The sequence below is a fragment of the Saimiri boliviensis genome, chromosome 6 (genome assembly GCF_048565385.1).
Source record: "Saimiri boliviensis isolate mSaiBol1 chromosome 6, mSaiBol1.pri, whole genome shotgun sequence".
Lineage (NCBI taxonomy): Eukaryota > Metazoa > Chordata > Mammalia > Primates > Cebidae > Saimiri > Saimiri boliviensis.
Genome location: NC_133454.1, coordinates 65627497 through 65641490, shown reverse-complemented (window position 1 = coordinate 65641490; position 13994 = coordinate 65627497).

Below are 13994 nucleotides of genomic sequence, written 5' to 3'. Positions count from 1 at the left end.
TACTCGGGACATTGAAGCAGGAGAATCCCTTGAACCTGGGATGCAGAGGTTGCAGTGAGTTCAGGTCCATGCTGCTGCACTCCAGCCTGGCAACAGAGCAAGACTCTGTCAAAAAAATAAAAAATAAAAAAATCAACAACTCTTTACAGGGTTGCTTTTAGGTTTACATAAGATACATAAGTATGTAACAAGTTCTTAAGGACTCACAACAGTCAGTGAAAGCCACATTATTATAGCAATGCTTCTAAAATTCAATACATTTCTGAAAGTTCTCTTTTGAAATTACCGTCAAAGCCCTTTTATAAGCCACATGCAAAAATCATGTGTGTGTGTGTGTGTGTGTGTGTGTGTGTGTGTGTTTCTTGCTTTTTTTTTTTCAAGACAGAGTCTCACTGTGTCACCCAGGCTGGAGTGCAATGGCACCATCTCAGCTCACTGCAAACTCTTGCCTCCCAGGTTCAAGTGATTCTCCTGCCTCAACCTCCAGAGTAGCTGGGATTACAGGTGCACACCACCACACCTGGCTAGTCCTGCATTTTTAGTAGAAATGGGGTTTCACCATGTTGATCAGGCTGGTCTTGAGCTCCTGACCTCAAGTGATCTGCCTACCCCAGCCTCCCAAAGTGCTGGGATTGCAGGCATGAGCCACCATGCCCAGTCTGTTTCTTGCTTTTGCTAAAATGATATTATTGTATCTGAGTCTCCATTTCATTAATCAGATATAGCTAAAATGATATTTAGATGTTTACAAAAGTCAAATTCATTGTGTTTTTAAAAAAGGTTTGCAGCCACTGACTATATGCTTCAGGTACTTAGAGAATGTCAAAGGCATTGTTCAAAACCAAAATTTCATATAAAAAGCATTTACATCTTATACAAATATCCCAGGCATGGTGGCTTACACCTGTAATCCCAACACTTGGGCAGCTAAGGAGGGTAGATTGCTTGAGCCCAGGAGTTCAAGACCAGCTTGGGCAACACGGCAAAACCCGGTTTCTACAAAAAAAAATACAAAAAATTAGCTGGGCATGGTGTCAAATGCCTGTAGTCCCAGCTACTTGGGAAGCTTAGGTGGGAGGATCTCTTGAGCATGAGAGGTCAAGACTGAAGTGAGCTGAGATCACACCACTGCACTCCAGCCTGGGTGACAGAATGAGATCCTGCATATATTTTTTAAATATATATATATATATATATATATATATATATATATATATATATGTGTGTGTGTGTGTGTATCTCCCAGACATTCTCCACAATATCTAGCAGAAAGTTAGACACAGTTGTTCCTTGCTTAATACAAATCATCAACTACTTATTGAGGGATGATAATTGTAAAAATCAGATCTTTTGAATCCATAGCATATACTCCCAAGGAACCTAAAGTTTTGGAAGTAACCCAACCTGTAAGCTCGGTTAAACTGACATTCTGGATGGCTCCAGTGGGTGTCAGGAGAGTAATAGTCTCTGGGTTCCCTTCTGGACCTGAGAATAACTTTAATTACTACTTCATATTCCAACTTCCAGTCCTTAGCCAGACAATATCCTTGAAAGATCACTTGATTCACTAATAAATACTGACAACTTGCTTTTTCAAGATTATTAATTCAATCAGCAAGCACTTTCCAATCCCTCTTATGTATAGAACATAACACTTGACACTGTAGGAGTTACCAAGAACATAGCACATGCATGACCCCTGACTTCATAGGGTTTCCAATCTAGGGGAGACTAGAATCAAGAAATCCAAACTAAAATCTTTCAGTTGTAGTCAGTATATACAACAATAAAGTATGGATTGTGATACAATTACTTGTTGACTAAATAGTAGAAACATGCATGCTATAGAAAGACACCTGTGGATGAGAGCAGTTATGGAAGCCCTAGAATTAAATTCAGCCTTAATAGATAGAAAGGTGGGTGCAGTGGCTTATGCCTATAATCCCAACACTTTGGGCATATCACGAGGTCAGGAGATCGAGACCATCCTGGCCAACATGGTGAAACCCTGTCTCTATTAAAATACAAAAAAATTAGCCAGGCATGCTGGCACACGCCTGTAGTCCCAGCTACTCAGAAGGTTGAAGCCGGGGAATCGCTTGAACCTGGGAAGCGGAGGCCGCAGTGAGCTGAAATCATCACGTCACTGCACTCCAACCTGGGTGACAGAGTGAGACTCCATCTCAAAAAAAAAAAAAAAAAATAGAAAGGCTTTCAATAGGCAGAGAGAATAGGAGCCAATCTAGGGGAAGAGATACTGTAATAATGACAAATGGACAAGTGGCATTGAAAAATGGAAGGTGGACCAATCCATTTTTACATAGAAGTAAAGGTGGTGGTGCAGTGGTTATAAGATCAGTAAGACAGTTTGGAGGCCAGGCATGGTGGCTCTTATCTGTAATCCCAACACTTTGGGAAGCCAAGGTGGGTGGATGTCTTGAGCCTAGGAGTTTGAGACCAGCCTGAGCAACATGGCGAAACACATCTCTACAAAAAAAGACAAAATTAGCTGGGTGTGATGGCGTGCACTTGTAGTCCCAGCTACTTGGAAGGCTGGGGTGGGAGAATCACCTGCACCTGGGGCGGTGGAGGCTACAGAGAGCTGTGATCACACCACTGCACTCCAGCCTGAGCAACAGAGTGAGACCCTGTCTCCAAATAAAAAAAAAAAAGAAGAAAGAAAGAAAGAAAGGTATTTTGGGACTATATTGTGACAAATCTGAATGGCAGAAGCAGGAATTCATACTTTATCTTGTATAGACTAGGAAGTGATGCTCTCACATTGCACATCGTAGGAAGTTGGGCAAAGATATAGAAATGCTAAACAACTGGTTGGTTTTTGTTTGTTTATTTTTAATCAAGACAGGCTCTTGCTCTGTTGCCCTGGCTGGAGTGCAGTGGTCCGATCACAGCTCACTGCAGCTTCAACTTCCCAGGCTCAAGTGATCTTACTGCCTCAGCTTCCAGCATTGCTGGGACTGCAGGTGCATGCCACCATGCCCAGCTAATTTTTGTATTTTTTGTAGAGGTGGGTTGTTGCCATGTTGCACAGGCTGTTCTCAACGTCCTGGGCTTGAGCAATCCGCCTGCCTTGGCCTCCCAAAGTGCTGGTATTACAGACATGAGCCACCGCACCTGGCTGAAACGCTGAACTTTTAATGGCCCTTCTTGGTTCATGGCCAAGAACAAAAAAAAAAAAAAAAGAAGAAAAAAAAAGACCAACTGGCCCTTCTGACATCAGTTCTGTAATCAAAAGTATTCACAGGGGAGTGAACCTAAATCTTCTGGCTTAAAAGAAAAAAATAATAAAAGAAAAAGAAGACTACAACTTAGGGATTAGCTGTCCACTTCAGTCTTCCATGTTCACTCTGGCCTGTCTGACCTGGAGTCATCAACAATGAACAGCTGAAGCAGGAAAAGCAGCAGAAACTCAGAGTTGCTGGTGGCTGGAAAGAAATTGCTCCTGGCAATGAAATCTGCCCCATCTATGCCTGGGATCAAGCAGTGGGATTAGGTGGTTTGCTGGGCCCCACAGCATGGTCTGCGAGGCTGTCAGCAGCCTTTAATCAAATCATGACAGTGTAGCACGCAGTGGTGGCTGGTTTATGTTCTAGATATTAAATGCAGGCTTACACATCTCTCTATTTATACATGCACCCAGACCTGCTGGATGACTGCCATTCCATTCAAGGGAGGTGAAATAAAACCCTCTTGTGTAGCACGCTGAGACACACACCACACATTCCTGGAAGCAGCAGGCAAGAAAGAGTTTGACCTCCAACCACAAAAAGGAATCCCGTCGAGGAAACCACATAGTGGCCTAACAGACCACAAAGAGAAATCCATTTCAGAGTGTGAAAAGTTGGTCCTCGTGAAGAAGTAGGTGGGATTTCGAACAAGTTACACCAAGTTAGAAGCAAGGAAGGCAACACAAAGGGCACTGGGGTACCACCTGTCTGCATTCGCATCAGCTTCATTGTCAAACTTCAGTCTTGTCGAATTCCTGCCCTTGGGAGACCACCTAGGTCTAACTTCAGTCTCTGACTCATCTGCCAACAGTCTTTCCCCAGAGACTGACAGTTTCAACCCAAGGAAAAGCAGACTGCAGAGGCCAACAGGGTGGGACGTGTGGGAACTTGCTAAACTGAGTTTGACGGCCCCTAGGAAGACAGCTGGATGGCAGCTTATGCTGACAAAATTCACTGCTACACAGACCTTTAGTTCCAAACCACCCGCTGCCTCCTGTTGCTCTCTGATTCCCTACCTGTGAGCATCTATAGACCATATTTTATTTTATTTTCTTGGTCATCTCTTTCTGAATGCTTTCCCAGATTACTGGAACTGAATGTTTTCTTTCTTTCTTTCTTTTTCTTTTTTGAGACAGTCTCACTGTGTTGCTCAAGAGCAGTGGCCCCATCTTGGCTCATTGCAACCTTGACTTCCCGTGCTCAAGGAATCCTCCCACCTCAGTTCCTGAGTAGCTGGGACTACAGGCGTGTGACACCATGGCCAGCTAATTTTTGTATTTTTTGTGCCAATCAGAAAATCTTTGAATCCACCTATGACCTGTAAGTCCCACCCTGCTTCAAATTGTCCCACTTTTCCAGACCAAACCAATATGTGCCTCACATGTATTGATTGATGTCTTATGTCTCCCTAAAATGTATAAAACCAAGCTGTGGTCAGGCATGGTTGCTCATGCCTGTAATCCCAGCACTTTGGGAGGCAGAGGCGGGCAAATCACTTGAGGTCAGGAGTCTGAAACCAGCCTGGCCAACATGGTGAAACCACGTCTCTAATAAAAATACAAAACAATTAGCCGCGCATGGTAGCACGTGCCTGAAATCCCAGCTACTTGGGAGGCTGAGGCAGGAGAACTGCTTGAACCTGGGAGATGGAGGTTGCAATAAGCTGAGATCACATCACTGCACTCCAGGTTGGGCGACAGAGTGAGACTCTGTCTCAAACACACACACACACACACACACACACACACAGACACACACAAACAAGCTGTGCCCAACCACCTTGGACGCATGTTCTCAGAACCTCTTGAAACTGTGTCTCAGGCCCCGGTCACTCATAGCTGGCTCGGAATAAATCTCTCCAAATATTTTGCAGTTTCCCTCTTTTCATAGAAAATGTAACATGCCCTCAACAAATACTTGTTGACTGAAAGAATGTACAAATCAATGAGTATATAAAGCAATAGTGAATAAGTGAATGGATGGTTGGATTGTCAGTCACTCCAGGTATTTATCAGGTTGAACCTCTTGCCTTTACTTAGGTTAGTCATTATTTAGCCTTATTTTACAGATGAGCCAATCAAGGCCAATGTGGACTAAACATCTTGAAAAAGTCACACTGCTCGTCTCCTATGTAGAGCTCTTTATTCTATTCCATTCTGCATGATACTGATATCTGGTTTGGTTTCAGTATCTGGCACATATATCATGGGATTACCTTCAAGAAGACCAGAAAATATATCCCATTTCTTTTTATCCTCTTCTTATTAACCTCTTCTAGGTTTCTAGCCTTTATAGAGAGTAGCGATGAACATTTACTTATAGTAGGAAGATGCCCTACTCTGTTGCTGCTGTTGCTGTTCAGACAGTCTTGCTGTGTCACCCAGGCTGGAGTGTGGTGGCTTGATCCTGGCTCACTGCAGCCTCTGCCTCCTGGGTTCAAGCAATTCTCCTAGCTCAGTCTCCTGAGTAGCTGGGATCACAGGCGCCTGCCACCAGCCCAGCTAATTTGCATATTTTTAGTAGAGACCGGGTTTCACCATGTTGGCCTGGCTGGTCTAACTCCTGACCTCAAGTGGTCCACCCACCTCAGCCTCCCAAAGTGCTGGCATTATAGATGTGAGCCTCTGCGCCAAACCAGAAGATGCCCCACTCTATAAACAAGGCAGACATGGTCTAAATAAGTACAAAATGCAAAAGTCTTTCAACATTGTCCCGTACTTCAAAAGTAATTCCCAGATTTGAGTCCATGGACATGGCAAGGAGGAAACTTTTATCAAAAGAAAGAGCCAGATCATGGGAATTGGAGAAATGAATCCATCACAGGTGTTTTATCAGGTCAGATGGCAGGATCAGAAAAATAGCTGTCTGCAAGCATACCTGTCTCCTCTAGCCAAACCACCTCCAGGATTTCCATGGCAAGTAGCTCCCTGGACTTGGTTCAGAGCCTACAAACAGAAATTCTCAGGGCAAGCCTAGCCTTCTTGCCGCTGGCAAAGTGCCACAGAAACACTGCCACCCCCTCCTCCTCTGGGCTCCACCACAGACACAGGCATCACATGGAAAGAACAGTACTTCTAACGCAGAATGGACTCAGGCCTGGCAGTGGCCACAGGCCTCAAGCAATGCAATCACCACCACTAAACATGTTCATTCTGATACTGCAGGAAGAGTGAAGCCTGAGCTCCAGGGAAATTTCTGGCAAATGTTCTCACAGTTTGATTTGTGAAAACAGCAGTTCCTGATAAAAGCTTCAGAAAGAAGATAGTAGCTATTAACACCTCTTGGGCTGAACCCTGCAACTCTTTTGACAGTCTTTCAGCATGTTAGACAAAAGTGTGCAGCAAATCAGAAAGGTTTACAGGGTGGTGGCGGTTGGAGAGCAGCCTGGAGTCAGGAGATGGCTCTTGCCCAGCCTTTGGAAGAGGTCAAAGCTAAATGGTTTTCTGACTTTATTTCCCTAGCTGTAAAATAGGGGTGACCCAGGGTTTGGACTGTTGTGCTTGCATGTGAAATGCTTAATCTAGCCCGGCACGGTGGCTCACGCCTGTAATCCCAACACTTCGGGAGGCTGAGGCAGGCAGATCACGAGGTCAGGAGTTCAAAACCAGCCTGACCAACATGGTGAAACGCTGTCTCTACTAAAAATACAAAAATTAGCCAGGGATGGTGACGTGCACCTGTAATCCCAGCTACTCAGGAGGCTGAGGCAGGAGAATTGCTTGAACCTGGGAGGCGGAGGTTGCAGTGAGCAAATATCATGCCACCCTACTCTAGCCTGAGCAACAGAGCAAGACTCCATCTCAAGAAAAAAAAAAAAAAAAAAAAAAAAAAGCCTGATCTACACCCTGTGAGTGTGGGCCAGATGTCCTCAAGTCCCATCAGCCTGGAGTGGAGACCCTAACAGAAGAGTCCGGGGCTCAGTCCTTATCAGTAGAAGCCTTCCTCATACCCTGCCTTTCTGGTTCCAGGAGCCCCTGGGGTGCTCTGGAAGTCTGCTAGAGCCTTTCTCCAAGGGCCCCCAGGACACTCCTTTTCACACGGCTGCACCCACTGGTGCCCTTCTCTGAGCCCCACAAATGCTGGTGCAGTGCTCCAGTGCCCACCTCACTGAAAGTAAGGAATCTGCTCCTCCTAGTTTGTATTACATTCTCAGGCTGTGGCTCCCAGCAGGACCAAGTGAGATGCTCATATTATATATACCCTCGAGTGAAGCATGTGGCCAGTTTCTGTAGTTCATGAAAACTGAAGAATGATGAGGTTCATAACCTTGAGGAAGGAGAGCTTCATTTCTCATAGAAGGTTGAAGCCTACAGGGTGGCCATTCGGACAGGCTGGGAAGCACAGCCTCCAACCAGAAGCCAGAAACAGGCACTTCGCCGGGCACGGTGGCTCACACCTGTAATCCCAGCACTTTGGAAGGCCAAGGTGGACAAATCACTTGAGGTCAGGAGTTTGAGACCAGCCTGGCCAACATAGTGAAACCCCACTTCTACTAAAAATACAAAAAATTAGCTGGGCATGGTGGTGAGCATTTGTCATCTCAGCTATTCGCGAGGCTGAAGTGGAAGAATCACTGGAACCTGGGAGGGGGAAGTTGCAGTGAACAAAGATGGTGCCACTGCACTCCAGCCTGGGAGACAGAGCAAGACTCTGTCTCAAAAAGAAACCGACACTTCAAGCGACAGATGTATAAGATAGGAATTTAGGCTGAATGGGGTGGCCACATATACATATTCAATATGCTATAGGAGGAGTCATGAATATCCATGAAAGGAGAAACATACACATGCACAATTGAGCTCCATGCCTCTACACAGGACCCATGTTCAAAAAATGGTGGCATTACTATGATCCAATGATGGAGTATTCAGCCCTCTGATCAAAAGGTGAAGCAGAGAACATGAAGACCTTCACTGTACATCCTCCATAGACAGGACAGAACTACTCTGTGGTTGCTGGTCTCTGTTCAGTAAGGAATGTCAGTCAGTTGTGTTGAAACTGCAAAAGGAAAAGTCAAAAGTCAGTTGGTGGTGGAAATCAGTGGTGTTCTTCTGAAAGGGCTGGTTTCTGTTTAACCCTTAGGGAAGAAAGCCTAATAGTGGTTAGCGAGGGATGGGGTACAATGAGGCATGTCTGAGCTTCCATCCCATCATGGCCAGGAACTCAGCTTCCAAGGTATTTCTGTGGTCCCCCTGACCAAGACAGGGTCTGTTCAGTCAGTTGGGGGGCTTACAATTTCATTTTTACTTCTCATTCTTTAAGACTCCCTGAAGGGTTGGGATAAAAGACCATTTGAAAGGCATTTTACCATGCATGTGGCAGATACTCCTGACAATAACTTCATTGAAGCATGATGCTGAGAATGACTCTGTGATCTAAGAAGAATGTGTGTTCAGAGTCCCATGCTAAAGAATCTAGGAGCAGCCAACCAGGAGATTCATTCCTAATCTACGAAGGACATCTGAACCTTTGGCCATCACTTGGAATACAGGTCATATAGGGGATCAAGTCCCTTTTGGGGAGGCTAAATGGAGGCTGGTAGGTGAAGGTTGGTAGGTGGAGGATGCTATGTGAAAATGCTATATGAACTGCATGCTTTTTTACCAATAGTAGTGATTCTCCTGTCCAGCCCACTGCCACTAGACCATCCCTGTATGTAAGTTCCCCCAAATAAACCCTATGTCTCATTCGTTGTCTCTGGATTTTTCTTTGGCCTCTTGGACATGGTGCCATCTCTATTGGAGTCAGTAGGACACTATGTTACTGCAGTGAAGTTCAAACTTTCCCATGATGGTTCAAGTCTAAGTCTACTAAAATAAAACACAGATTGGCTGGGCATAGTGGCTCATGCCTGTAATCCCAGTACTTTGGGAGGCTGAGGCAGGTGGATCACCTGAGGCCAAGAGTTCGGGACCCGCCTGACCAACATGGTGAAATCCTATCTCTACTAAAAGTACAAAATTAGCAGGATGTGATGGCAGATGCCTGTAATCCCAGCTACTCAGGAGGCTGAAGTGGGGGAACTGCTTGAACCCGGGAGGTGGTGGTTCCAGTGAGCTGAGATCGTGCCATTACACTCCAACCAGACTGAGACTCCATCTCAAAACAAATAAATAAATACACAGATTAACAGAGGGAAAAAAGTCATACAATTATTTGTTGTTATTTTACTTTGCTTCTATGAGGCATACAATTTTATTAACATGCCTAAACATTGAAGGATCGCAGGAGAATCATTACCCAATAACCCAATGAGGTACAGATGCTTCTGTAACCTTCTTCATAGGTGGCAGGGAGCGGCAGAATGCAGGCCATGCATCTGAGGGGTAATAAACAATGATTAGGGAGAATGAATGGACCCCAAGACAGAAATTAACTTGTAAATGATTCTTTCTGGAATTCAAATGGGCCACAGAGGCAGATATTATCTTGTGAAAAAGTCATCCAAGTGTGGCTGCATTCCTCAGTCTTCTTTCCTGCCATACATAGTGAGATTTCAGGGAGGGGACAGAAGGCAATTGTGTTTTCTTTGGATTGTCCAGTCCTTTTTTCTTTTTTCTTTTTCAATATTTGTAGAAGTGTGGTCTCACTATGTTGCCCAGGCTAGTGTCAAGCTTCTGACCACAAGTGATTCTCCCACCTCAGCCTCCCAGAGTGCTGGGATTACAGGGAGTGAGCCACTGCACCTGGCCAAGGGTCCCGTCTTCAGGTAGATAAGAGAATATCAGAGAATAACATCTTTCAGCATCTGTTTACTTTCAAGGACCTTTAAATTAAAATAATTAGCACGCAAGAGTGCCATGTTTAGGGGCAAAATTTCCTAGGCTCCTTCATTATACTCGAATGTGTCCTTTTATCGATGATAAGAACATTTTTTAAACATAATCACTATGCTTTCATCATACTTAACAAAAATCATAATTCCTTTATGTCCTCTAATACCAATCCATATGCGTATTTCCTTGATTTTCTCAAACTGTCTTTTTATTGTTGATTTGCTCAAATCGGGATGCAAACAAGGGTCTCCCATCACTTTTATTATTATCTCTTCTCAGTCTATCTAATCCCTAATAATCCACCCTTGCTTTTTTTCTAATCCCATCTTGGCTGGAGAATAATGCCTAACTGGAGAAACTGAGTCACCTTTCCAATGCAATGTCCCACCTTTTTGATTTAGCTGACTGTATTCTCGTCATTTAAGTCACTCTTCTGTCCCTCAGATTTCCTGTAAACTAGTAGCAAATTCTAAAGATGATACAATCAGGTTCAATTCTTTAGGCAAGAAAATCTAAGGGGTGCTTCCTGTTGCGTTACACCATGACTCACACAGGCTTTGAGCCGCCTACTTGTAGGGAAGCTAAGACTGATCATAGGGTATAGGTGAGATCAGCCTGGCCCTTCCTTTATAATGCTCCCCATCAATATTCCAGTCAATAGTTTTAGCCTCATTAAGGAATGTTGCCTTGTTGACAAGATCAAGTCTTTCTTTTTTTTTTTCCTTTTGAGACAGGGTCTGGCTCTGTTGCCCAGGCTAAGGTGCAATGGGGCGATTTCGGTTCCTCCACCTCCCAGGCTCAAACCATCCTCCTATCTCAGCTTCCCTAGTAGGGACTTTGGGCATGTGCCACCACACCTGACTAATTTTTATATTTTGGGTGGAGCCGAGGTTTTGCCATGTTTCCCAAGCTGGTCTCAAACTCCTGGCCTCAGGCAATCCTCCCACCTCGGCCTCCCAAAGTGCTGGGATTACAGGCATCAGCCACTGCCTCCAGCCCTAGATCAATATTTCACTGGAGGTGAATTTTTTTAATCTATAATTTCTCCTGCATTGATAATTTGGAATTCTATATAGGCAGGAACTACTTCTATCAACTACCTAGTTATTCTAAAATATAGTTGGCATAGGAAAGATATAATAAATGCTTTCCCATTATTTCTTCATTTTCAGAATAATAAATTATTACCCTAACTTCCAAAGACAAGCCATTAGATTGCTTAGGTTTATTATTATTTTTAGGTATCCTTATGAACTCATGATTTTTATGTATTTGATAGGTTTTAATCCATGATATTACTACTATCCTTTTGGATGCACAAATTGCCCCACTTCAGCCAGTTCAAAGCGGTTCCTCTGCTGTTTTGACACGATCCCAAGTAGTCTTAGAGTGCTTCTTCACCTCCTGCAAAACAAGTTCTTCAGTGCCCACCATGTGCATAACTTACCCCAAACCTGGAATCGGCCATTTCACCAAAGGAAATAGTATTTAGAGATCTACCTTAGGATATTTTTTTAATTAAGCATTACAAACATGATTGTGACTTCCTATGCAAACGTCTCCCAGAATTTACTGCCCTCTCTTTTTCTTTTTATTTCTTTTATTTTTTCAGACAGAATCTCACTCTGTCACCCAGGCTGGAGTACAACAGTGCCATCTCAACTCACTGCAACCTCCACCTCCCAGGTTCAAGCGATTCTCCTGCCTCAGTCTCCCAAGTAGCTGGGATTATAGGCACCTGCCACCATACCCGGCAAAGTTTTTTGTATTTTTAGTAGAGATGAGTTTTCACCATGTTGTCCAGGCTGGTATTGAACTTCTGACCTCAAGTGATCCACCCGCCTCAGCCTCCCAAAGTGCTGGGATTATAGGCATGAGCCATCAGGCCCGGCCCACTTGTAGAATTTTTAACCCACCTGTTATATAGGATGGTGGTCCAATTTTGTGTTTTTCCATATAGAGAATCGATTTTTCAAACACCATTTATTAAACAGTTCATTATTTTCTTATTGATTTTTAATTCTATATTTATCATATAGTGAATGTCTAGATATGTGTGAGTATGTTCTGGGCTCCTATCTTATTCCATTTGATTTATTTTCCAATAACCCACTATGTTATTATATCTATAGTTTAAAATGAATCTTATGATGTCATAGAAGTCCAACCATCTTCTTTTTAAAAACGGAGTTTAGCCTTGTTGGCCCCTTGCTCTTTCTCAGAGTCTCCCAGAACAATGAAGGACAGAGAAGACATAATCTAACATCTGAGAATTCTAAAGGATGGGGAATTGGCTGGTAGTAGCTCTCAGGGCAGAGTAAAGAGAGGCACTGGGGAAATTTCACCGTCCCAGAATTTATCTGAGCAAAGTATGAAGTCATCTTCCATGGGCCAGTTGTGAGCATTTGCCCTTGTAAAGTTTCCTAGATCCAACTAAGAGGACCAGCTTCTAGAAGGAACTAGAGATAGGCTAAGAGAGGATCGCTTGAGGCCAGGAGTTTGAGACAAGCCTAGGCAACATGGCAAAACCTTGACTCTACCCAAAACACAAAAATTAGCCAGGTATGGCGTCATGTGCCTGAAGTCCCTACTAGGGAGGCTGAGATAGGAGGATGGTTTGAGCCCAGGAGGTGGAGATTGCAGTAAACCAAGATTGTACCATTGCAGGCCAGGCATGGTGGCTCACACCTGTAATTCCAGCACTTTGGGAGCCAAGGCAGGTGGATCATGAGGTCAGGAGTTCAAGACCAGCCTGGCCAACATGGTGAAACCCAGTTCTCTACTAAAATAACAAAAAATTAGCTGGGCATGGTGGTAGGTGCCTGTAATCCCAGCTACTCTGGAGGCTGAGGCAGAGAACTGCTTGAACCCAGGAGGCAGAGGTTGCAGTGACCCAAGATCATGCCACTGCACTCCAGCCTGGGTGACAGAGTGAGACTCTGTCTCAAAAAAACAAACAAAAAATGCTGAAACTAGAACTAAAGACAAACACTGAGCTGCTAAGAGAAGACTTAGAAAAGATGTTTTCTCCTGCAAGAATGAAATGACAGGTGAGAGATTCCCAAAAAGGGAGGGGCCAGGGAGTGGGTGGAGGGATATGATCTCAAAAAAAGTTCACAAAAGTGCTCCATGCAACAAAAAGTTACTTTAAACTCCTGTCTAGCTCAGGGAATTCTAACACCAGTTCAGGTCAGTGCTGTGCAAGTAGGACCTTCCTTGTTGCCCCCTCTCCCTTCCCTGTTTCAACCTATAGGAGTCAGAGACCACCTAAAGCGTGCATGTGGAGGAGGAGAAAACACCATTGAGGAAGACAGATGAGACACATACCACCCCCTCCGTTCCCACTGCAGGCTCTCTACCCACTACAGGCTCAGGTAGGGGCCAGGATAAACTTGCATTTTGTAATGTTGGAAGTTTTGACTACTACCTGGGACTAGTTAGTTTTTTTTTTGTTTTTTTTGTTTTTTTTTAAGACAAGAGTCTTGCTCTGTTGCCCAAATTGGAGTTCAGTGGTGCCATCTCAGCTCACTGCAATATCTGCCTCCAGGTTCAAGAGATTCTCCTGCCTCAGCCTCCCAAGTAGCTGGGATTACAGGTGTGCACCACAACGCCCAACTAGTTTTTGTATTTTCCATAGAGACGGGGTTTCACCAAGTTGGCCAGGCTGGTCTCAAACTCCTGACCTCAGGTGATCCATCCATCTCAGCCTCCCAGCTTGCTGGGATTACTAGCATGAACCGCTGTGCTCGGCCGAGATATCATAATTCATGAACTGAGACTAGTTTTCATGGTCAAAGGATTTTTTATGTGTAGTGGCCAGAAAAATCAGTGACAACCTGCCAGAGATTTCATTCAGGGACAAGAAAGAACTCGCCCCACATTCAGTTTACAACTGCAGCTGGGCACAGTGGCTCACGTCTGTAATCCCAGCAGCACTTTGGGAGGCTGAGGTGGGCAGATTGCCTAAGGT